Below are 26,341 nucleotides of genomic sequence, written 5' to 3' on the forward strand. Positions count from 1 at the left end.
CGCCGCCGTACTCCCTGCGCGCCCGGCGTTCACACCGCTTCCCGACATCGGCAGCCAAGGACCCCCCCGCCGCTGTCCGGCCATTAGTGCCTGAGGGGGGAGGAGGAGGAGGGAGGAAGGAGGAATAAGTCTATTAGTAATAACAACAACAACAACAAAACCCACCAACAAATCCGCACTAGCGCCTTAGTCCTTCTCTCAGACCGTCGACTGCCTGGCATCGCCGTGCATCGGGGCTGCTGTGCTGAGACTTTGTTTCAAGTAAAAAAAAAAAAAAAAAATCAACCAAAAAACCATACCAAAAAACCCTTCGCTTGCTCAGCCACTTCCATTTTTTTCCGTGCAGTCTCGCTGATTTGAGGTGGTTGTTTTTTTGGTTTTCTGTTTTTCTGTTTTCTTTCCCTTCATGTGGTTGGATTTGGTGGATCCGGAGCCAAAGCTGCTTTTTTTTCGTCGGTGGGGTGTGCGTGTGGCGTGCGGGKTTTTTTTTTCTCTGCGTTTTTTATCTTCTGCTGCTTTTTTAAATCTTGGTTTTGAACCTGAGCCGGGAAAAATGGGAAACGGTGCTTCCGTCAGAAGGGGAATCTCTCCATCACTGTTGTTGGGACGTGTGCCTGTGGTGCTAGTGTTTTAGAGAAATAGCCTGACAGCTTTCGGAGTGGAAGGTAAGGGTGCCCGGGGCATTTCCATTTCCCATTTCCAGGGATTACGACTGGAGAGCTTTTAGCTTGGGATTCCGGGGAGGAGGCGGCGGAGGAGGGGGACAGGCTGTTGCTGAAGGATAGAGGGAGAGACAGCACATACGAAATGATCTCCGCATTTACTTCAGCGCTGCAGTTTAAAAGTTAGAGAACTCCGTCTTGCGACAGGTCTGCTTCCCTGAGAGTAATTTCCAGCGAGACCGAGAAAACCTGAGGTTTGTGCACGATTGGGGTAATTTGTATGGGGGGTGGGGGGAATTGTTAGGTTAATAGGAAGTTAAAATAAGAGAAGTCAGTGGGTCTTCTGTTGGGGGAAAAAAAAATAAATGGAGTGATGGCGCCGTCTATGTTCGGCTAAACTACAGTGTCATCTAGAAAATCAGGGGAATATCCAAACTAAATGCCCGTTTCTTTTCAGCAGAAGAGGATTCTCTCCCTGCCTAAATGGGCAACCTTAAGCTYCTGTGGCCATTCTTTAACTCCTTCCTTCATGGAAAAGAAAGATCTTTTTAATCTGAGTGTCTTAATCCTTTCAGTGAGCAGGTTCACTCTCCATTTAGCAATGCTGCAAACTAACTGAATGCTGCCGGCACCCTCAGTTCGTGTATGTGTGCATGTGTGCGTGTGTAATGCACGCAGGGAGAGAGGGATTAAGACAGCGTTCTGTTTCAGTAGCCTTGCATGAAGAAATGCACAACTAAAATGAGGGTTATTTGATTACATTTCTTCATAGAAAATAGCCTAGCACTGCAGAGGTCTTTATTTTTCTAGTGCAGATATTACATAGGATGGAAAAAGTCAGAGGCTTTTTTTCCTTTTCAAACAGAAAAGCAAATAAGCTCCCTTTCTACTTTCCAGATTATAAAATTAATCCTTTTTCATGGGTGGAATTCTTAATTTAGATACTTATTGTCACATTGGCTTTCAACGCCTACACCATCCTGAATAACACTGCGCAGAACTGCATTGCCTGCAAAGTGCTTCAGCAAAGGGGAAATTGTTTCCAGAATTCCCAATAAGTTTCTCTTTTTTAAAATCTTAAATGCTGTACCAGCCCTGTTTGGAGAAGGAGAACCATGTTATTCATTGAGACGGATGCTCAGAAAAGAGAAAATCTGACCATGTGGATAGACCCAGCAGCAGCTCTGCTTTTTTTTTTTTTTTTTTTTTTTTAAACCTCTGCTATAAAGAGGGTTAGAGTTGGCGCTGCGTTTTTTTTGCCCATTTCAGGATTCAGAGTTTGCATTATAATCTAGGAGATTCGAAAATCTCTTCAAGGGAGCTTAATCCGGTGACTTGCTGTGTGTTACGCAATGGGAAACAGAAGATGCCTTGCTGTTTGGTGAGGAGATGAAAAGCTAGGCAAAGACACACATCAAAACTCAGTAACGGTGCCTGTGTGTATGTCTGCCTCTGCTTACAGAGCAACAGTGGAACAGACTGCAATCTAGAGAGTTTTGAAATTAGGTTGGTATCACTTCTTTCTGCTTGCATTTAAGAGCAGAAGGTGAAAAGCTACTCATTTGTAAGAGATAAGCAACTTTGCAAAGGTTAATGCTGAAAACCTTCAATCTGAAATTTTTGGATATCATTACGGAGGTAAATATAACTCAGGTTTGCTATATTAACCTAGGCCACTGTTAAAAGAACAGAGCGTGTGAGGGTTGGCAGGTGCAGTTAAACAGCTTTATTTGGAGATACTAGCAGAGAAAATGTAATATGTCTTTCATTGTTCAAGTGCACGGCTGCAAAACACAGGAGCTAATCAGACAGTACAAGATATTCGTAATAAGAGGGCAAGTGCAGTCCAATAGGTGCAGAGATCSTGCTGTAGCACAGCCAGTTATATGGAGTTACTGATTGTAATACTAATACTGTGATCCATTTTATATATCCTTGGAGGCTGAAGCACATTGAAATTATTATCTTAAAAAGCTGGCATTTAGTGGTTGTGTCAGACCAGGAGTAGTTTCATCCATCTGTCTTTGTTTCTTTCTCCAATAATGTCAAAATTTTATTAATACATTAATCTCAGCATTTGCTGCCTTTTTAGAGACCTATATATTCCAGACGGCCTGGGTGAAGGCATGTAGGCATATGGGAGATAACGTTCCATCTGTAACAAACAGTAATTGGTGCATTTTAAAATTATGGCTGCAATAATTCAGTTATTTCTCAGATTTAATAGAAAAATAATATATAGCGAAAAATTCCACCAGCTTCCTTTTTCTATTCTGGGGAAATTCTGCACGTGCATATTCCATATGCACACACATAACTACAGGATATTACTTATTTACTTTTTGAATAAATAAATAAATAAATTCCTCTACTCTTGGTCTGTCAGGTAAGGCGTCTAGGTTTTTACATAAGTTGAGCAGTTCTAGTCCACGCCATGATGACTAAATCCTAGAGAGGAGAGGACATTCCTATTAATAATCTAATAGATGTTGAGTTTTAATTTGTCTGTGGAAGACGTGTCGGTGGCGATGGCCACGTGATGGCGCTGTGCACACAGCGGCAACCCCGCTCCTTGCGTTATAAAATAAAAATTACCTGCCCTTCTTTCTGAAAGGGGCTCTAACTGCAAGCTTGAAAACAGCTGGCTCGAATATTGGAAGGAGTTTGGTTTTCTATGCGTGAAGAATTCTACTTGCATTTTTATTTCATTTCATCTCCTGCAGGCCAAATGACATAGGATGAAGGCTGTTCGTAATTTGCTGATTTATATATTTTCCACCTATCTACTGGTTATGTTTGGATTTAATGCTGCCCAAGACTTCTGGTGTTCCACGCTGGTGAAGGGGGTCATTTATGGATCGTATTCTGTAAGTGAAATGTTTCCTAAAAACTTCACAAACTGCACTTGGACGCTGGAAAATCCAGATCCAACCAAATATAGTATTTACCTGAAATTTTCCAAAAAGGACTTCAGCTGCTCCAACTTTTCCCTCTTGGCTTATCAGTTTGATCATTTTTCTCATGAAAAAATAAAGGATCTTTTAAAAAATAACCATTCTATAATGCAGCTCTGCAATTCCAAGAATGCTTTTGTATTTCTGCAGTATGATAAGAATTTTATTCAGATACGTCGTGTCTATCCTATCAACTTACCAGGATTACACAAAAAAGAAGAAGACCAAAAATCCTTCTTTGAATTTTTGGTGTTGAACAAGGTGAGCCCAAGCCAGTTTGGGTGCCATGTGTTATGCACTTGGTTGGAGAGCTGCTTGAAATCCGAGAACGGGAGAACCGAGTCCTGTGGGATCATGTATACAAAATGCACCTGCCCTCAGCATTTGGGAGAATGGGGAATAGACGACCAGTCCCTGGTGTTGCTCAATAACGTGGTGCTGCCCCTCAACGAGCAGACGGAAGGCTGCCTGACCCAGGAGCTGCAAACCACCCAGGTCTGCAATCTCACCAGAGAAGCCAAGCGGCCGCCAAAAGAAGGTAGGTGCTTGGTGGAGGGGGGGCTGAGTGCCATGCCAGTGTGTAAGTCCTGCTGCCGGCTCTCCTTAATCCTGCTCCCGTTCGTTTCAGTTGCTCTCCACTCTGGCTCTCCTCTAAGATGAGGTGAAAGGGCTGGAGAAGATGCACATTCCCTCRAGGCAGGGAAGGCTGCGTTTTCATTTCTAAACTGGCCTAAGCTACAGCATATAGTTCTGCTGAGCACTGTTGAAACTCCTCACAAGCAGGATCCATCTGTTTTAAGGCCCCACTTGCTGTAATGCCCACAGGTGGTGAGCCAGGAATCACTGTCCCCCTCACCACCCAGCCGCAAAACCTTGGCCTTCTTGATACGATCCCTCGACTTTGCAAGGAAAACATTTCCAAAGGCATGCAGGCAACCTGACCAAAAGCCCATGTTCAGGACACCTGGTCCCAGCTGGGCCAGACCTCAGCAACCTACACACAAACCRAGAGTAAACGCAATTCCTTAGGGTGCAGCCTGTGCCTGAGCTGCCTGGAGGGGCGAGGCACGGCGCAGGCGGGACATGCTGGTTTAACCTCCTGCGGGCTCTGTGAGGGGCTAGACGCTGCTGCTGCTGCACCCCTTCTCAGGCAGTGTCGGTTCCCGGAGATGAAGGCTCAGAATCTCATTGCAGTATTAGCGAGGAGGGGGTTGATGTGTCATTCCCAGCAGCTGCTCCAGTCCCAGCAGCTGCTGCGTGTCCCTGCTGGAAAAAGGGGAGGGGGTGTTGAGGAGGGCTGGGAAGACAGGGGTCCGGTAGTTAGCATGGCAGCCTTCCACATAGTCTCTCTGCGACCTACCTCCTGTTTTAGTCTGACATTTTGGGGAGGCAGGGGGGGGGGGGGGGCAGTTTTGGGGAGGGCATTGAGGGGTTGTGAGGCAGGGAAAGCGTGGGTTGAACCTAGATGGGGGCTCTGGATGCAGCCTGTTGGCGAGGGGGTCCTTCAGAGCTGCCATGCGGGAATGGGGGGAGGGGGAGGAGAAATYATCGAGCCTGGGGTGTTGCATTTTAATGCAGGAAATGTTCCCTCTCTCCTTGTTTTTTGCATAGCCACAAAGCTCTCAGTCTGTGGCGAGGCAGTGCCAAGCTCCCAGCCCCCCTAATAGAAGTTGCTTTGTGGAGGAATGTAACATTGACACGTTGTTAGGAGAGGATTTTCTTTAAGGGCAGCCAAGCCCCAGTGCTGTGGGAGAAGAAAAGCTGAACTTGCTCCAGCTGCCGCGATGCCAGCGGCCAAGGGCAGGGCCGGGGGAGGGGAAGGCTGGCGAGTGGGACACTCGGAGCGTCCTGCGGCTCCGCGCCTCTCCCGCCACCCAGCAGCCCGGGATCACAGGGGGTCTAAGGGACGGGGGAGGCTCGGCTGCCGTAAAAATCTCTTAGAGGAGCTCGTTCAGTGGCAGGAATGGCATTTAACATCGCTTAGAGCTAATTAGCGCCCTGGGAGGAGGAGGCAGCCCCGGCCGGGGCGCAGCGCTCGCACCGCCCGTCCGCGGCCGCAGCGCTGGGTGGGAGGGGGCGCAAGCGGCGCCTCAGCCCCCGCCGTGTGAGTCACRGGAATCAGGGAAAACACGGCCCCGCGGAGCGGGAGGCGCGCAGGGAGCGCAGCCGCGGGTGCCCAGCGCGGGTCCATAGGGATCCTGCGGGGAGCGGAGCGGGCGGCGCATCCCCCCGGGCCCGGCACCGCGGGCGGCGCTGCTGGGGGCGCACAGGAGCGCCCATCCCTCGCCCCCGGCTCGCATTGCTGTGCTGAGGCTCCCTCCTGGGGCTGGGGACAAGGAGCGAGAGCTCAGGGGCTCTGCGGGCCGCCGGGGGCCCTCACGTCTTTCCCCAAAGTACACTGAATTCCAAGGGGATGCGTGTATCCCAGTTAAAGCGTCTGTTTCAGAAATGTAGTAGGTTGAAAGCTTAGGGCAAACATTTCTTTGTTTCTTATTTTCCTTAAATTTTGAAGCACGTTTCCAGCATATTTTGCGTCCGATTTCAACCCCCCCTACTTATGGGTTTTCCATATGAGCTTGAGAAGTGGCATCGTTAGAGAGGGTGGAAATTTCATTTGGTAGGTGGAAGGTTTGATTTGCTTGGTTTTCACTCTGTTTAGTGGTTTGGGTTTTTTTATTTATTTTTTTTTTGTGTTACTGAGAATTGTTACAGTATTAGAATTATTTGAATGTTTTATTTAGTTGCTTTAATACCCTTGAAAACTGTTCATCAGATTTTTACTCAGAGTTACAATCAGTTTGCAAATTAAGCTTCACAGTACTTCTCAGTTAGCAGTAAGCTTTTTTGTTTTCAACTCAGTGTCTAAAGCATTTTTCGCCTTTCCTCAGAAGGCTAAAAATTGTCAGGTGAGACAGGTGTGTTGAATCTTTGTTTTCAGTAGATAACACTTGTATTCATTAAGCACATCAGTCAGGTGTATCTGTGTGTAAAAAGCTGGTTTGTGGTTCAGATTGAGGCCTTACTGAGGGATCAAAATGTAGAATATTYTTCCTACAAACATGATGCAATTCATCACTTCTATCAGCAAACGTTAAGGCAGGAAATACAAATTTTGTTTTCACAGACAACCTACTTCAAGTTAGGCTGCCACAGGTAGCATAAATAAGGTAGACAGATAACTAAGAAATGGTTGTTAGGGTCCATAGTGGCAACTGAAAGTATAGTTTTGCTAATGTAAGTTGAGTTTTAAGAGGAATGCAGTATACTATTGAGAGACTGCTCTATTTGGTAAGACTGTGTTTTATGAATTTGTGTATTTGAGGTTTTGTACTGACATTGCCTAGAAATGACTTTTGGAAGGGAACTGCAAGGACCTGACAGCTTTCCACAGTATTATGCAAACCTTCGCCATCCTTCAGATTTGCTTTCATCAAGCTTGACTGTATGAAGTGCAAAATCTTTTCCCAAAACTATTTCTAGTCACATTTTAGAACCCTTATGTAAATAGAGAGCATTTAGATTAAAGCCAACTGTTTCTATTTTGAGCCTCTGAAGATTTTTACAATTTTGAATATGATAAATGGCTTAGGAAAATGGATGAAAGTCGGTATTTTTCCTTTTTAAGAAGTGTTGCATTTTACAAAAGATGTGACAAGTATACAATGGATGATTGTGTTTCTAAATGTGCTGAAGTGTTGAACAATGAAAGGAACTAGGTCAAAAAAAAAAGAAGCTGTAACTATTGCTTTTTAATAAAATGGTTTGGAAGTATGTGGTTTCTGCAGCATTTCTTCTGCAGGCAGATCATCTTTGCYGTCATTAGTTAAAGCAATATTGAAAATCACTACAGTTTCACTTAGACCCAGTTTCCTWATATCTAGATCCTTTTCTGTAGGCTTACATTTGAATTGCTTAGCCTGGATCAAAGCACTGGCAAATAGATCTCAGTTAATACTCTGGCAGGGTCCTGAATTTAAGGGCTGTGGGGAATTTGTCCTCTTGATCTTCAGTGCTGTGACTGAAGTGTGTCATGAAGTTTCTGTCAATATGGTAGGGCTTAGTTCAAAATCCAGTAGACACGTAAAGACTTCATGTGTAGTCAATCCAAAAGAGAATCCAGATTTTTTTTTTTTTTTGCTTATTGTGGCCATTGCAAAACCATAATATTATTGTGGGGTTTTATAATAGTTAMTTAGACACTACAGAGAGTTTCCCCTTGTGTTTTACTGACAAATCTGACAGGGGCCCTCCTAAAATAATGAAAATAATTCTTTATCCTGTTACATTCAAAAGAAGAAGAGAAGGGATGTTCACATTAATTAAATCTCAACATTTGGAGCTTCAGCCTTAATCTTTTATCTCTTGTTCATATAGTCTAAGATAATTTTAGTATGGATGTTTTATTATGCTAGAAATGTAACATTGCTCTTTGTCAGAAGTTGCAGAAGCWCACTGTATACCAGCATCTCAGTATTCGTCAACTGATGGTGGGKTTTTTTTTCTGTTTTCCAATCTGAAAACACAGAGATACCTTAACAGAGGATCTACTATAATAGATATGCCTTTAAAATAATAATAACTTAYGCCACACAGTTGAATAGTAGTAAGATGCCGAATGCAGACGATTTTGTTGTGTTYTCATTATATATGTGCATTTGGTCAGGTGCCATTCCATGAATGCTCACTTCCTATTGCTCACATTTGAGATGAATTCATAATATTTGTCACATACCCAGAGGTCACAAGTTCAGTGAGTAGGCTGGACATCCCTGGTCAGAAATTCATAGTCAGTAGTGCCATGTCATATCCTGGCTCCATCAGAGGATTTAAACTGTTAAATCAGTGGAGGATTTTCCAGTAAGATCAAAAATTGCAAAATGGAGTCTAGCAACCATACACTTCTGCAGGAATATTTAATATTTAGTGTGCAACAGCTRTTTGAGACTAAAGTAAAATTTAGAAAATCAGAAAGAAGTAAAACARTTGTTCAAAATATTGAATGAATATTCATTCCAGCAACATACTTGGAAGAGCCTTAATAATTTTTATATCCTGCTGCTTGCAGTGGCCCTTTTATTTGTGAGTTCAAGGGGACAAAGGGGGATGAGCAGTTAGGGAAAAACCCACTTAAGTTTTGTGTAAAGGGTATTTTCCATTATGTTTTACAAAATATTGTTTATAAACTTTAAACTGGTAAAATAACCTGTTACTGTGCACGTTATGAGCAGTTTTAAGCAGTTTTGTTAATCACACTGTAATAAGAAGTTTGATCTCAGTGAAAATCTAGACTGTAAAGAGAAATAATTTCACTTTAGAAAAATTTTTTAACATAAATATTGTTTCTGCTAAAATTCTCATGGCCAAAAAGCATAGTAGAAACATTCATAGAATCAGTTAAAGAGATTGTGTTTATGARTCTGGTTCCCACTGGAAGGAAATATTATAAAAATCTCATAAATTTCCATGTGCTATATAATATGCCATATTTGGGCTTATTTTGCCAGAAGAAAATGATCACCCTAAAAATTGATGCTCTTAGTGTGTATTTGAGTCATTCTGAACCACTCCTAATAGGATGCTTTATCCCAGTCATGTGAGTTTGATTTCAAATTCTTTCTTTGAAGTGGTGCACTGTAGAAAAAGCATTAATGATCAGTGCCTCTTTTAATCAATAAGTCTTACCTTTGTTTTAAATTATTATATGTGATTATCCCTAATGAGTGTACTTCAGTTTGTGCTGTATTGATTATTTCCACCTGATTTACTCCAGTAAACTCTGAAAATTTCTGTTTTGATGTAAAGTTTAGAAGTTTGTGTGCAAGAATAATCAGCATGTCATGTATGCACATGGAATTTGGTGGGATTTTGGTCAATCCATAAGTGAATTGTCTGGTGCTTTCCRAAAGGAAAATACCCAGACCATCTCTTTTCTGATAGAAAATGCCTATATAAGTAGCTTTGCTTCCAGTTATTTACTTTATTAGGAAATGTTCTCTCTCAGTGGTCATTCGTTTGGTATCACAGATTCTATCAGTACTTTGCTCAGCACTTCTCACACACTAATGAGATGACATTTATTTTTTGGGAAAGGTCAGCCTTCATCAGTCTAATGTCTGCTTTCAGAGGGATCACAGGTGTCCTGTATAAGATTTGAACACCAGTTTTTCRTCAGCTCATTGCTTGTTTAAACTATTCATGGCTTCAGTTGAATAGTGTGTGATAACCCAAACGAATATTTTAGTTTCCCAGCCTGACATTTTTGGTTGAGTTAAACCTCTGTTGTGTGTACATTATTGCACTCAGACTGTGAAAGACCTTCTCTCAAATGGGCACAAGTGCTGCTAGAAACCTCCTCTCTGAGAAACACAGAACATAAACAGAAACCAGTGATAAAGAATGGGAAAGGTGTACAAACAAATTAAGTGTTCAGAATGAAGTGGCTTTAAAGCAAGTATCCAAACTAGGARCAGAATTCAAATTGTCTTGCTGCTGCCTCCAGTGAACAAGTGCTTGGTAGAGCCATGTACTGCACCATCATTTCAGAGCAGTCATGCCTTCTTTGTGGGCCTTTCTCGTACCAGCAAGCTGTGCCTTTTGTCTTYAAATACTTCATTACCTTTTTTCAGGGTGGATAAGGTCTGCACTATGTTTACTGTATGTTAGACCTTGTCCTCTGATATTCTTGTACTTTTGAAAAAGGTGYAGATGTTCCAGTATAGAACAGCCATTAGCAGAAGTTGATGTAGATTCTGCCTGCATAGTGGGATTCCAGTTATTAAGTCTTAGTGACATTACACAGAATTCTATTCTGACACAATGCAACTACTGCATTTTTTATTATTATGCAGTGGTTTATATCTACGTATTTCTGTTTTATGCATTTATGTAATACAGTGATTATATGATGTTTTACATTCAATCTGTTCTCTTGTGCTCTTTTTAAAGCAATTTTTCCTCTTCTGTTCAAATCTGTCCATATTGCTGTTTTGTTTAGTTTTCTACTTGCAAAAGCRTGGAAAAATGTGCTTTGTGTGTGGGTATACACAGAGGAATTTTCAGAGGAGACTTTCTTTTTCTCTTCTTAGGGAATTAATTTTATGAAGTTTATTCAGTTGTGTTTTATCAAAGGATTCCAACTCAAAGTTGTTGTAGCTCTCAAATTGGAGTTTAGTTGTTCATTTATAAATATGCAGTAATTGTAATAAAACAAAGGTCACTGCAGAATTCCATTGAGCATTATTTGCATTCACTGTTAACAAGAAATATAAAATGCTTTTTAGGACAGAGGAAGTTGTACATGATATAAAGTACAAATTTACAAATTATGCATCACTGATTTATGAATATTTCAGAGTTTGAGCCCTTTCTGATGTTAGTTTAATCTCAAGAGGAAGACAGTCAAATTTTTCAAAGTCATTCTCTSTTTTGTTAATCTTTCAGAGAAGTTATAAATAAAGTTTTTGTCAAATTAATGACACAATTTTCTGATGGAATAGCCACCATCAGAATTAATAAAAACAATCAGTAATGACAGGGTATGAGATCCATGTTGTTATTTTGTTTTGCAAAGGCCAAATTATTATCCTTACTCAAGACAAATTCCCCATTCTATCAATATAATTTGGTCTAAATGCAGATTAGATTAGAAAGAGGTGTGAAACAGTAATAATGTGTTTGTACTACTGAAAGGAAATTATTTAATAATTTTTATTTATAAATTCTTTTTCTCCCTCCCTGTAGTTTTACTTTTCAAACCATCCTTGACATTTGGTGGAGTGAAGCGCATGTACTTTAAAGAAAACTCAGTTACGTAACTTCGTGCTGCATTTCTTTCAATTTCAGATGTTAGTCTGTCTGTTAGTCTGTCTCTGTGTGCTTTATTTCAGTTTATTTTTCATTATTTTSAGAGGGGAAAAAAGGCATATGATGCACTCAAATTAGTATTTCTTTGATGGTGCTGAAAATGTGTGCAACTGAAATTTGGAAGCAAGCTGTTTYCAGTTATGAAGTTCAAATTCTATTTGTATCTCCTAGAAATGGCCGAAAGCACAACAAAAATATAAAATTTGAAAGCATCCGTTTTCTGGTAGGTSGATAGAAAATGGGTGACAATGGGGAGAACATGTCACCCACTTTTGGGCAATTTTCACGAATCTGCTCTCTTGAATTCTTCAGGAGACATAAAGTATTTTGGGGGCTGACTAGTACCTATTGTTCTTCATGTACTGCTAGCTTGTTCATCAGTTTTGTAGGGATACACCTTATGTTAAGTGAGAATTTGTTGACCATTGTCACCAAGTGAGGTATGGTATAACAAGTTGCTTATGAAATCTGAGGTCCCATTGTGGTTTTACTCCTTTCCCTTTGCTGAGTTATGTCAGTATGCTGGCCGAGCAGAGAACTGTTCACCTTAGGTTTTTTAATTGGATGAACTTGATGTTGGGCAAGTGTGCTGTAAGGGCCCAGMTAAGCCTCCACTGGAACAAAAAAGTGGCACAAGAAAGAGCTGGGGAGAAGCAGTGATGTTGGTTCAGCACAGTTTAGGTTTGCTTAAGGCAAAAGGTCTATCAAGAAGTGGTGGATGCATACTACCCTTGCCTGCTGTTTTGGACATTTTAGCAGCCAATTATATAATGCTGTGTTTCTAGGCAGCTGTACCATGTTTGATTACAGTATTACTGGCAGATCCTTCAAAATAGAGTCCAAGATACATGTTTATCCAGGGCTTCCCACTGACCATTAAAGAGTGGTGCATATTGCTGTGAAAGGGTGCACAGGGCGCTTGGGGATAAGTCAGCAAAGCCTTTGTAGCTCATTCCAGTAGTGCAGTTAGAAAGAGTTTAAATTACAGATTAGAGAATCAGATAATCTAATTCATGCTATTTATTGGTTATGAGAATTAATATTGCACATTCTTTGTGTAAGAATCCTTTTTCCTGACAGGCTTTTTGGAAAATCTGAAGTCTGAATGTTTCATGTGAAATATTTCTTTGAATCCTAAATAGTTCAAATTTTTTAATAGTGTTTGCTTCTCTATCCTATTCTTTTCATTCCCTTCTTTGCTGTACACGTAGAAGATTTCAATTGTCTGCAAAGCTGGGCACTTCAGCCTGTACTGTTACAAGTTGTGTTTTTATCCTTGGAAGTGTTTTGTTTGTTCTGTGGCATTGGCCAGTATCTGCAGTGGTTGGCAAACACACAGCTGCTCCACACTTCTGTATTTGAAGGTTGATAGATGTGCTTCACACTGACACAGGAGARGAGGAAAAATGTTCAGCACTGCAGGTGTAATGTGAGTACACAGCCTTGTCCAGCTGGTCTGTCTGCATCAAATGTCCRGGAATTCACTAATAATACAGAGAGTATCATCAAGTTTCACTCTCCTTGGAAGGGAGGAAGGTGCCAAGGCTGGGATATTAGCCAATCCCAGCAACTGATAAAGTTGTGAGAGTTACATACAGGGCCGTAGGGCTTCAGTGGATTTTGCTATTATTTAGGTTCATAGATGCAATAGATATTATGTATATATATACCCCTTGAAGCAGAACTAAACTCAGAAAAGCTTGTTAGTTATTGTCCTGGGAGAGTTTAATGTACCTAAAAATAACTGGAGCCTGCTCTGGAACCGGTGTTTTCCTCTCATAAATGAATGTTCAAATTATTAAATATTCACTGAATTTTTARTATTTTCATGAAAATTGGAGTAGCTTCATATTTGGGGAAAATCAAGAWTATTCCTATTCCTTGACCAGACAGAAGCTTCTGAGAAGCAGAGCCACTGAGTCCAGATTGCTCTAAGTGCTGGAATTGCTCCAGTTGTTTACAGGACATTCAGGTCTGGGTTGGTGGTTTGTGCACAGAAGATTATAAAAGGAGGTTGCCCCTGTAAAAGGAGCGTGTCATCTCTGGTGGTGTCTTGTGCCAAATTTGGTCAAGCTGGTATGATCCCAGACCACCTTTTGGATTCACTCTGCCCAGGAGTGAATCTCCAGTGAGGCAGCACCCAGACCCTGTGTGCACCTTGCCTTAYGGCTCTTAAGCACCAGCAGGTGTGGGGTGCCCTGGGGTCAGCATTTTGGAGGTCCCCACTGTGAATGTGGGTCTTGAAAGTGTTGATGAGGCATGTGAGCTTATTTGATTTCTTTTGTGAATGCATTTTGATGGTTCTATGCCTCAGTTCCTTTGCCCGCAGTGTTGTTACAAGAGTGCTGCCCTGTCTTCTGGTGATACTGTAAAAATGAGTACATCAAAGTTTTGTTTGGCAGTCAGCATCACACATTTACCTAGAATATATAGATTATACCATTATTGCTAAACCTGAAAGGCTTTTTTTTCCCCTCATAGTTCTGATGAAAATCAAATCTRCCAAATCACATCTAACAACCTGAATATTTTCTGGTGGTTGAAGTGAAAGTGTGAGTTCATTCATTGTTTTGCAGATGAAACAGATGAAAAGAAAGAAGGACTCTAACTTTTATCTACCAGTTCATGTTTTTAAACTTTTGGATAATGGATTTTTGTCCGTATGAAATCTGGAGCTTTGCAAAAATTAGGTTTTAGTCCAGTAATGTAATATGTACAGTAACTTTACAATAACTGAATTTCTAGAATAAATAAGACATGACGGGGTATCCAAGCGTGCCAAGATGTAGCATCTAAATATTTTCCAGACATGACTAAATTCCTGCTTTTGTGTTCATTTGTACATAAATAAACTCATTGAATCAACATCATTATTCATGTAAATAGGATTTAATTAAAAGCAGGTTTGCTGGTAAATGCCCTCAATTGAAGATGTGAGTTCCTGAAATATATCTAATCAATATTAGAACAGGAAACCATTATTTTATGATTAAAAGTATTTTCTCTGAATATTATTTTAAAATATTCTGAACAACAATATTAAATTGCAATAAAACAAATCAATAAATATCAATAATAAGAATTAATTTACTGTGTATAGACTGCCTTACATAAATTCAGTAAATATTCTTTGCTTTCATTATCCTAGAACCCAGTTTTGACTAGTTCCCTGATCTGCACTGCTTTGGTTGATTATCAGTGTATTATTCGTTAGCTCTGGGATCCCCAAAGCCATCTTTTGCCTTTCACTGGCCCTTCCAAGCCTGTGCTCCCTGCACTGCACCCACTGTCTCCTGCTTGGACACTTCTGTTCCCAAAGCATTCTCTTCACCAGGACTTTGCTTTTTTGCACTTCACTGTTGTGCTGGGGTAAAATAGGTGCATCATTCTGTACAGAATAACTGTTGCTACCCTCTCTGAAAAGAATATGGTTCTGCGAAGATAAGCAAAAGTTAAACAAATCAGGCAATAGCTGTCTGGTCATTAAACAASCTAAACAAAGCTTCAGGAAGAACAAAACAAGTTCAGACAATATTTGACATGCCCTGAGGTCTTTTAATGGCAATTGCAGTGCTGTAATTATTGTGATACAGGGCTAGACTAAAATACATTTAGAATCATGAAGAATGGCAGTGGTTATCATCATTGTAATTTTTTTCCCTTTTGTGGAATGTGCCCAGAAACTACCATAGAATTTGTTGAAAAATTTTAGCATCCTAAGACATGCATCTTTTTTTGCTAGATGAAAAAAAAAAAAAAAAAAAAAAAAAAAAANAAAAAAAAAAAAAAAACAAAAACCAGGAATGTCACATTGATTTATATTTGACAAATGGTATCACAGTAGACACATCTGAATAAAAATAATAATCTCTTTAGAAGCACTTGGCTGATGCTTCGCTAGGACTGACACAATTGTGGTAGAAATAGATACTTTTTACTTCTTGTTTTTGTGTAAATTTGGGGTTGTATTTATCTCTAGAGTATCAGTCTGAACAGAAAGTTGACAGTCATTTGAGATGACAGCCTCTGTCAGGGAGTTCTTCCTAAGAAGGCATTAAATTATGAAGTTTTGGAAGATGTTATTTATTATTATATGAGCTGTGGAAGAATATGTGCCCCTAAAGGACATCAGGATAAACAGTAGAGGTTATCAAAAAATATAACAGATCATCTTAAAAACAGAATTATAATTTAATCAGATGTCATGAGGTGAGAACTGCAGAAACAAGCAGGCAGGATGTTTTGGCAATCTACTGAAACATTGTCTATCCAGGGGTAGGTTTCAGAAGTTTTAACTGCCATTTAAAAAAACCCTAACTGAATATCTTCCAGTAATTCTGTGGCATAATTTCACATGATTTTTTATGTATCTAAGGTCTCTTTTCCACTGTGTGTATACTTCAACCCCGGTATTTCACTTCAAACAGCTCGGTTTAGAAAACCATAGAAAATCACTTTACATTGAAACCAGCGTGGATATTTTCAATAATCTGGTTTCTACTATTCTGGATAAGACTGATCTCAAAAAATGCAAGGTTATTTTTTTTTGCTAGCAGTGCAGAATGTTGTGAATTGCATAGCCCTATGAACAGATCTTTGTTGCATGTCTGATACCAACCAAGGATTAAGAAGTCTTCTGCAGTCTTTCATYACAGCTCAGTTACCATTACAAGTCCTGAGCTTAGTTTCATGATTGCTTACAGTATTTTTACATTTTAAAGGCAAATAATGTTAATGAAAAGTGATCTTTTCCTGCCAAATTAAGGAGAGTCATGGGTGTATTCTGAAGAAAAGTCTATGCATATATTTACCTGGAGAAAATAAGATCTTAAATCRTCTGAAAATGTGCAAATTTAGAAGGTATATTTTGTTTTATATGGATTACTTCAAAATGCATAAGTAAATGAAACAATGGTAAATAGACATAGGATACACTGGAAATTTCTTTAGGAAAAAACAGTGGAGGTGCTGGATCTCTTCTATTGAAAGATTCTGTTGAGATATGACACCAAGGTAGTGTCTGGTGCTGTGATATAGTAGGGAATTCTGCCATTTCAGGACAGGGATCCTTTTGGCACGCAGTTAAAAGACTCCCGGTATTCTTCTTTGTTCCTTTGGCAGACACACATTGCTCRTGGTAGCAGTGATGTGCTGGCGAAGACACAAAGTGCTGTGTTGATCAGAGAATACATTATGTGCATGCTAACTTGAAGGATGATCACACACTGTTCCTCTCACAAGACAGACCCTCAGGCCACAGAGTCCATTTCAGCGTATTTGGTATTTGTAACTTGTAGTTCTCTGTTAGAAATTGTCACATTGCCCCAGTGGAGCTCACAGCTAAATGGTGAGCAGGCTTCTTGGTTTGCAGCTCCTAACAGGAGGTTTATACATACCTAAGCTTCCCTTGAAATTATACTGGCTCTGAGCATGTTTTTTKATTTTTTTCCCCTTTGGTCTCCCTGTGCTTTGTCTTGTGTCTAGGTTGTTAGCTCTTTACATTACTCTTTCAGCTAAACCCTCAGATTTCCCAGAAGCTTGCACTTTCACAGAGCTCCAGTCTTATTAGTACTCTAAGCTTACAGTTTATCACATCTGGGGCATAAAACAGGTGAAGTAAACAAACACAGAAGGAATTACAAATTAAAAACCCTGAAAACAGAACAAAAACCAGCCTTTATTTCAGCTAGCCTGAGAAGTTTACAGGCTTTTACAAAGTAATAGAATCCCTGCATTTAATCCTCTGATTTTTTTTTCCTTATCACTCCAGTCAAAACCAGTTGAAGTTGCTGAAGAGTCCAGTATTCCCAGCTTTATGCTCTGCTTTGTGCATGATTCCTCTGTGTTACAGATTCTCAGCAAATCTGTTTCTTTTCTCCCATTGCCCTGTGCTTCCACTGGTTTTCTCCATTGGTTTTATGCACCAGAAAGGTTTCAGTCACAAAAGGCAGGATATGCCATCCAGTCCATGCCCCATTCATTTCTGCAAGTTCTGTTACTGCTCTAATGGTAGAGTGTAGGGAACCAAATTGCAGTGGGCTGACTGGGATGTGAATTAAATGTGTATGTGTCTCACAGCCTGGTGTTCCCTCGGTCAGGAATCACTTTAACCGCCAGCACATGGTGCGGTGTGCTCTGAGCCGCTTCTGCCGACCCCATAAATCTTGCTTTGTTATTTCTTGCAGTGCTGTAGTTTCACAGCAATAGCAGAAACTACTGACACTTAACACRAGCCCTTTGCCTGCTAGTGAGAGCAGTATCCCAGAAAAGAGAAGACAAGGGCTTACGTTTCCTCAGGCTAAGTATAACCATGAACTAGCGTCTCCTCCTCCTTAAGAGATCCTTTAAGTAGCATATTTATATGTGAAAGCTGTATTCTTCTTATTCTGTAGCTGGCATTTAAAAAAAAAAAAAAAAAAACCGAAAGTCTTTGGGGTCAGCTCAGTACTCTCTCATATATATAGCATTTCCCAAGAGTATGTGGAGGTTTGGTGATCAGCAGGTCATGTCCTTTTTTCTGTCACACAGCAGTGTTCACCTAGGTCCCTCAAAAAGGGAACAAAGTGCAGTGTGCAGTCCTGGCAGCCTTTATTTAGGCCCACTGGGAGCAGGAATGYCGCCACACAGGTGCTAATTTCAGGTCATCTGCGCCACTTGCTTGAAATGAAGCTTTCAATTCTGCTCAGACCTCTTTTAACAGGTATCTAGACCGTGTGCAAATATTGTGAGTTAATCCATTTGCAGGAACCTTGAAGATTCTAATGATGTTGCTTGTCAAGCCTTGCTTGCGTTAGTATTTAGTGTCTGCTGATGTCAGAAGGATTGAAGGGAAGGTTAGTCAGAGAGTCTTTCATGTTSTCTGGTTTTGGGTTCATATCAATTTAAGCACAAGAGCTACTAGGAAGAGCYACACACTCTCTTAAAGATGAAATTTTCAGTGAAATTTCCAGATTTTTTTTATAGCAAGCATTAATTTCTGGGTTGGTATAGAAGCACAGTTACAAGCTAGTTGGTCATTAGTGTAAGACAAAGGTACAGGTGTTATTTAATCAAAATTTTATTTTTCTTATTGCAGTTGTTTCACTATCACAAATAATTACTACATTTTTAATAGGTCTGTCATGGGTAAATTCACTGAAGTCTACTGAAATCTAACAATAATCTAAATGACATAAGTCTCTGAAATCACATGAATTATAGAAAACATGGAAATACTTTCATGTGTGAGTACAAATGGACAACAAATGAAATAGATTAAACAGATGAAACAGATTAAAACAAATAGTTCAATGTAAGTTGTACATTTTCTGGTTTAAATTATGAATAATAAACCACGCTATAAGCTCAGAGAAATGGAAATAATTGTCTACACAGAGACATTTACAATTTCATTTGGAGGACCTAGGAGATCAGAAACCATTGAAATAAGTGCTTTTTTTACCACAGAATAATACCTGTGTTCCTTCAAGCCCATTGTGTGCAATATATGGAAATTCTTTAGACTGTCCCCTGGATTTTTATGGGATTGTCTCTGTTTGGTTTGAGGATTATGGCATGTTAAATACTGTTAGGAGAGAGTAATCCATGTGGGCTKGTTGTCACCTCTGCCAAAGAAACAGATGGACTGATGACCTTTTCAGGGCGATGTTAGATCTATGTGCTTTTGACTGGCAATGGTGCTRGGAGCACTCTTGTGCTCAAAGCTGTCTTTATTCACTTAATCTTCATTTTTATTACTGAATAGCTGTTCAGTTTTTTTTTTTAAGAAAATGCTCTAAATTACCCCTTYATTTTTTTAGTCACCCTGTCTCTGACACATTGCCATAGATAAAGTTGCCGTAATTCTCCCAGGTGAACAATCAGTAGCATGAATCTTGAGTCCTGGCCAGATATCATACATAAATGTCTTTGTCCACACAGGTGTCCTCTACGACCTTTGAGCACACATTTCTGTTTTCCAAGAATTTTCATTTTTGTGTRCATCACTCATTAGTCACATGATGTGCAGAGCCACACGGGACTCAGTTGTATAGTCCAAACAATTACGTGTTCCATTAATGTAGAAATCCATGGTAACCTGGGAAAAAATCAATTCCATCTCATTGAGAAATATGCAGTTAAAGTGTTTAAATAGATTTCCTAATGTCATTAAACTAAATTTACTTTTTCCTGAATTTTTGGACTTTCTTATTCCAGTATCTCTGCATTAGATTATTTCTTACATTTTTGCAAAAATTGTTGATATACAGCTATAAAAAGGCAATTTATGCCTTCACCAATAAGTCTGAGAATTTTATGAGAAAAAGAATGTCTTGATGTCTGAGGCTACCCTCAACCATTCTAGCCCTAATAAAATAAATTAACAAAATGCTGGTGTTCTTTGCAGCAGTTCTATTTCTCCATTTAGAAAAAAAAATGTTTGTAAACATTGCAGTTTTAATTTGGGTTTGTTTGTTGGTTTTTTTGCTGGTTTGTTTAGGGTTTTTTGTTGTTTTTTTTGTTTGGTTTTGTTTTTTGTTTGGTTGGTTTTTTGTTTTTTGGGGTTTTTTTGTTTTTGGTTTTGTTGGTTTTTTTTTCTTTTTTTTTTTTTACAGATTCTGCTCTGAATGGGTATAAACTAAAGTTAGAATTAGGTAACCTCTGGAGAACATTGATAAGTAAGGTTGGAAGCTTGAATCATTTACAACATCAGCTGGGTGAGAACAGTCAGCTGGACTATCTTTTTTTATGGCAAGTGAGGATCTAGAACTGAAGCAATCCCTGAAGATCATGTAAGAGTCCATATTCACGATTTTGTTGTGTTTTAGCATTCCCCTGGTGTGATGTGGTGCACAGGATTCAGATATTGAGCACTCACAGAAGACAAGAGCTCACGTTGTCCAACTTATGGCTGAGATATCTTAATATATGAATGCATATTAAGATGTTGGGGTTCTTTCATATTTGAGAGTAGTTCATTGTGTTCATATAACCAGATGTAATATTAAACTGAAGAGACCTTAAGGTTGGTACCTTAAGGCTAACACTTTACTTTTAGACCTATTTTGTGAATAGATTAAAAAATATTTTTCAAATTGTATGAAAAAGACTCATAGGTAAATTTAGGTTGGAAGGGTTCTGATGGTCATATAGTCAAATCCCTGGCTCAGGCTGAAATTAATTGAGTTATATATTTTATYTCAGTCTTCTCTTTGGTTCACATTGAGGTTGCTTTGATCCATAATAGTTTGTACATATGTCAGGATTCAGCAAATAACCAGACCCATAATCGAATCTMGTGTATATGTTGTCAATGAATTTTGTTGTTCCTGTCAGTCACTGTAATGGACCATGGTTTTTTTTAGTTATTCTTGATCATGCTTCAGGTTGTAATATTATAATTATCAGAAAAGTGACCTAAACCACAATGACAGTGTTCAGAACAGCCAAAATAGTTAATCTGAARAACAGCTAATAAAAAATTCCAGAGAAAGGTTTCCAAAAATAACTATGACCGTGTCATTCTTAATGTATAGATTTTTGAAACRGGATTTCGTATTTAGCAAGTCTAGGTTCAGTGTTGCCAAGAGGTTACATTAAAAAAAAAATAATAGTTTCTTACAATATTTTACATCATTCACACGAAGTGAGGCATGTTTGTGTGCCTTCCCTCTTGCTTGTGATACGACACAGCTGTACTGGGCTGTTGGTAGCTTCTGGCACTGAAAGACAAGATAAGGAATCACTATTGAATAGTGCTCTGAAAAGGGGAAAGAGAAGAGGCAGCCAGACAAGAATATTCGAAGTTCAAGCTTGTAGGGCAAAGATAAGGCAGCATAAAAAGAGAAATGGATTAATGCTAGCCAAAGGGGTTAAGATAATAAGGATTTTCTAACAACATCATAGGGAAAAAACAAATACCAAAAAGACTGAAAGGGATGATAATAATCTTATTTAAAATATCTGAGTTTAAAAGCTTCTTTTTAGGAATGAGAAATTAAGGGTGATTGTAGAACAATTAAAAAGTAAGAAGAAATTGACAAACAAGAAATAGGGTTATATGTGAGATATGTGAATATGCAACAATACAGTGGTACAGGGAATGTGTRTTATAGACTATTGAAGTAAATAAATAACATAGGATTGTATAACATCTTCTAATATTTAACAAGAAAGTAGTTAMCTTCAGTGTTCTAAGAATCCAATTTCTAGACTAGTAAAACTTCTAAAAGATCCTGAAAGGATATCACTTCGTGAAATTAACAAAATGTTATTAATGATAATGTCTTTCTGTATTAACTTTATTCTAACACTATAAATGTTACACAGCTTTTTTKGGGGGGGAGTGGTAAATGAAAGTATTAGATTAGAATTTATGGATATTGCTCATATTTATAGAAAACTTAAATAATATTGATTTAGATTTTCATGCATCTAAAAGTAGACTGGGGGTTACAGTCCTCCTCTGGATTTGCACCATGTCCTGCTTGTGCTGAGGACACCAGAGCTGGACACAGCACTGAAGGTGAGATCTCATGAGAGTGGAGTAGAGGGGCAGATTCACCTCCCTCAGCCTGCTGTCACTCCTCTTGTGATGCAGTCAGGATGCAGATAGTGACATCTTAATGACAGATAAGGATGATCCATGAGTGATAGAAGGACCAATGGGCACGAATGACACAAACCTCAGTGCGGGTGGGAAGGCTTAATTACCCATGGGACAGCAAATTGGACCAACCATCACCATTGCCCCTGGGTGAGCCTTTCTGTTCATTGGGTTATATGAGTATTAAACTCTCATTTATTTCAAACCAGAAAAACAGCTCAAGAACTATATATTTCAGAGCTTACAACAAGACTCAAATGGAAACTAACTTGTGTGTAAATGTTTTTCTAGAGTCTCTGTGGTAAGGTAAATTCTATCCTAAATATCTCCAGAAAACATTCTGGGCCTGCAAAACAAACAGCTTTTCCAGGGATCACTGTTTTCTSATTTAAAAAACAGCTTACTTCACCCTGGAGGGATTTTTAAGGGGTCACAGGATATTCAGAAATCCAGGGTATTTTTGCAGGACTTTTTTCTCTGCTATTAAGGTAAAGGCAGTCTTTCAGTGAGCCTCCAGCACTTTTTCTTGTTTGTCTTCTCAATTTCTCATTGCAGGATTGATTCCTTGAAGACTAGAGAAGAATATACTCTGGGGAAAGCCTGCAATGATTTCCTATGTCACCCCTAGATTGTCTCAGGGCTAAATACACCAAGCATGTCACACTGAAGCGAAGAATTAATTCACTGAGACCGAGATATTGGTAAAAAGGATTAGACAGATATAGGAATAAAAGAGAACATCCCCAGTTATACAAGAGAGAAGTTTAATTCATTTCTTACGGCACAGAATAATTACTTTTTAGATGTTTGGAAAAGACTTGTCTGCTTTGGATTTCTTCAACTGTCATAAGACTTGTCTTAGATTTAAAGTGTCTTTAGCAGGTATATTCTTRTATGTTCCAAAACTCAGTGCTAAAGAAGACTTAGGATTCTGACATATGTCAGTTCAGTTGTATTGAATTCTAGAAGGCTTGCTTTCTTAGTGTATGGACAGTTGAAATCTGTAACACATTTTATTCCTAGCCCAGACACTTCTAGTAAGTGAATAATAAATTTGATACACCCTTTTCAGGTGTTTCCAACATGGTATTTCCTAAGCCCCTCTGAGCAGATGCATAGTGAGGCTGTGTTTGAAGATGGAAGAAATCTTTATTAGAAAACACGTTGCAATAGATTACAGTCACGTATTTGTTCACAATAATCTGATTTTAAAAAGTATACTTACTTTTTCCCACAAGAGAATATGAAATGCTATTTATTAGGACAGAATGGCCTCTGAAATGAAAGAGGTAAAAGATGGAAGTATGAGACCTGGAAACACTGATATTTTAAGAGCACAGAGAGCTGCTTTCTGTAGAAAATTTTAACTTTTCTGTTAGTCTTGCAATCATTCAAAAGACATGCATATTCTTCAGTTGTTACAAGAAATTAAAAAAACACTACTGGATTTCTTTAAAAAAAAGCAAAACAAAAAACAGAAACAACAAAACAAATTTGGAATCTTTTGCATGGTAGTTTGCTGGGGAGACATAAAAATAAACTTTGTGCCTGAAGGAATTTGTTAGTTTGCAAAATGTCAAGAAAATTTCCTTTTTTTTTCTCTTTTCTTTTTTTCCAGCATGCTGTGTTGTCTACAGAACAACCATWTAGAAATTTCTTAATTTAAGAGAAAATGAATCTTTCTGAAGTATTTGCTACAGATAAATGCCAGATCTCATCTTTATAGCAGATGTCATTAAAAAATCCTTTCCAAAGTATACTTTATATTGACTACCTCATTTACATCTATCACTCATTAGACTAGGAGAGAAACATTTAAACAGCATTTTGTATATATTCTTGGTTTTCACAAGACAAGTTTCACTAGTTGGTCTTCGTTTATTCTTTAATAACAAGGAAAATTGCAAAAAAAATTCCATGGATTTGAATACAGAATATAGGTCTGTATATATATTTAAAAAAAAAAAAAAAACAAAACTCCAGCATTTTATTTGAGAAAAAGGAATAAAGTTGTTATTTCCAGACTCAGATATCATTAAATAAGAATTATTTTTTTTTCCTATTTATCTTGGTGGTTGTTTATAAGTAGAACACCACTTCTGCATTGTCAATTCATTCTCAGATAAAATCCTTCCTTGGGCTTTTGAGGTAAAAGTATCAGTTACATTTCTTCAATGATTTATCTGCAGTAAAATCCTGCCTTTCACTTTAAATTCCATCAGATTCATAAAACCAACARAGTAACAGACTTTCATACCTCAACATGCTCAAGGCTTAAGGTCAAATATTCTATATATGTAGCTCCATTTCATCTGAAAACAGTAGATTTATTAATTTTTAATGGTAATTTCAGAGTCTAGTATGTAAACCTCCTGTAAAAGATCTGATTTCAGTCTCTGCTGCTCTTCATGATACTCGGTTCAAGAGAAGCAGGCTTTGAAACAGAGCTGAAATCTGACATTATGTTTTATACAATAGAATATAGATGTGATCCTTGGCCTTTTTATTGAAGGCCATATATTAAAAACACAATGATTAAAATCAATCATAAGATAGCACAAAATCTGTAAGCTTACATAATGCTAGGTCTGCTAGCATTGTATTTCTGGCTATAGTTTTTTATCAAATCTGTTGCTAAACAGGTGTCTTATGCCATCATTTGATTGATTCATAGACAATTTATGGTAAAATTCTCAGAAATTTTTGAATTTTTTTTATGAAAGCTTTTGCAGCCTCCAGAAGTATTATATAACCCTTTTTTAAATAAATCCCGATCCTGATGTAAGCTGCTTGTTACTCTTTTTTCTTCCCTGTGAAGAATGACAGTGGGATTTGAAACACTAATGTGCCAATAATATAATTTAATTTCTTACAGATAATATTTATTAGCACAACTCACGGGATGCTTTTTAATGAGTAAGTTTTATGTATATGTAGAGATAGATAAGTTTCATCCTCCCGTCTCAAGGCAAGCTTTTGACCCAATCAGGATTTTATTAAATGTATTATTTTCTAAATACTGTATTTTTATTTTTATTTTTATTATCTTTTAATCTTTGATTTGATCCATTTGCCCATCAATGATTGGTTACATAACTAACATGTCTTTTCTGCTGTTCCTTACTTGAAAGAATTWAAAAACTGTTAAAAAAATGAAATCAAATCACTCAATCAAATCCTTTAAAACCCAAACGCGAGAATGTGTGATTCACACTATATGTGTGGAAGAGAAGTGTATTTTCATTTCACAATCCAAATCTTCATTTTTGTGTTTGTGCAACTTGTCTTTGAAAATCCTGAGACATGAATTTTCACAGCTGTCATTCCATCTATCTGACTCTGAATTTTAAATACGCAGTAGTAGAAGAAAGTCTTCAGCTTACACTTGAGTCTGGTAGAAATAAATTGCARTATGCCTTACTTTCTTCAGTATCTCGAATCTTTAAACTTAAAGAGTGTCAGTAAAAGAAACTGCTGTCTCTACTCTTGCTTCTGTAAAACTCTCCTAGTCATTCTATACAGGGTAATACTTTTCTGTCCTCCAAAGGCTTTTAGATTCCTGGTGTGTTTATTTCAATTTTTGCTGTTAAGACTATTTTCTTACGTGAAGGGGAAAGATAATAACTCTCTAGTCCAATAATTGTGAAACTTACGGTGAAAAATATTAGCAATTTAGAGATGTGAATGCGATCTCCCATATTGCCCAAGAGTACTACAGTCAAAYGTAGAAAATTCTGCATTGTCTGTCTTTTACGGAAAATAAGTGGATGTTTAAGTCTGTCCTGGCCTATTTACAAGAAATAAAAAAAAATCTAAGGAATTTTAGTTTTAGGTTGGTTCCTTGTCTACACAATGCTCTGAACTCAGATTATAGTTTCATTATACTGAGTGACATTTCTCAAAAAGTTGTTTGAACTAATCAGTTTAAACTGACATAATCTAAGTTCAGTCTAAGAAATCTTGATTSCTCAGGATCTCTTAGATGCTGTATATAAAGCACAGAGTAAGAGTAGAAAATACAAGGTGTATTACAATGCTTATGCTCTGAATACCTGYTTTTCTTTGATTTGTTGGTTGATTTCCAAACAGCATATCCAGGCCTGTGATGAGGTGAAATATTTTATTCCTCTATCCTATTCCTCTATTCATAAGGGTTGGGAGAGAGAGATGTTTATGTCCTATCAGAACAAACTGTCCTTATTTCCTTTAAATGGTCATGTTTGCAGTTCTGATGTGCCTGCTGTCGTTAYACATTGGTGAGGTCTCACTGCAATCGA

This window comes from Malurus melanocephalus, unplaced genomic scaffold (genome assembly GCF_030028575.1).
Source record: "Malurus melanocephalus ecotype Western Australia unplaced genomic scaffold, MMel_1.1 scaffold_4, whole genome shotgun sequence".
Taxonomy (NCBI): Eukaryota; Metazoa; Chordata; class Aves; order Passeriformes; family Maluridae; genus Malurus; species Malurus melanocephalus.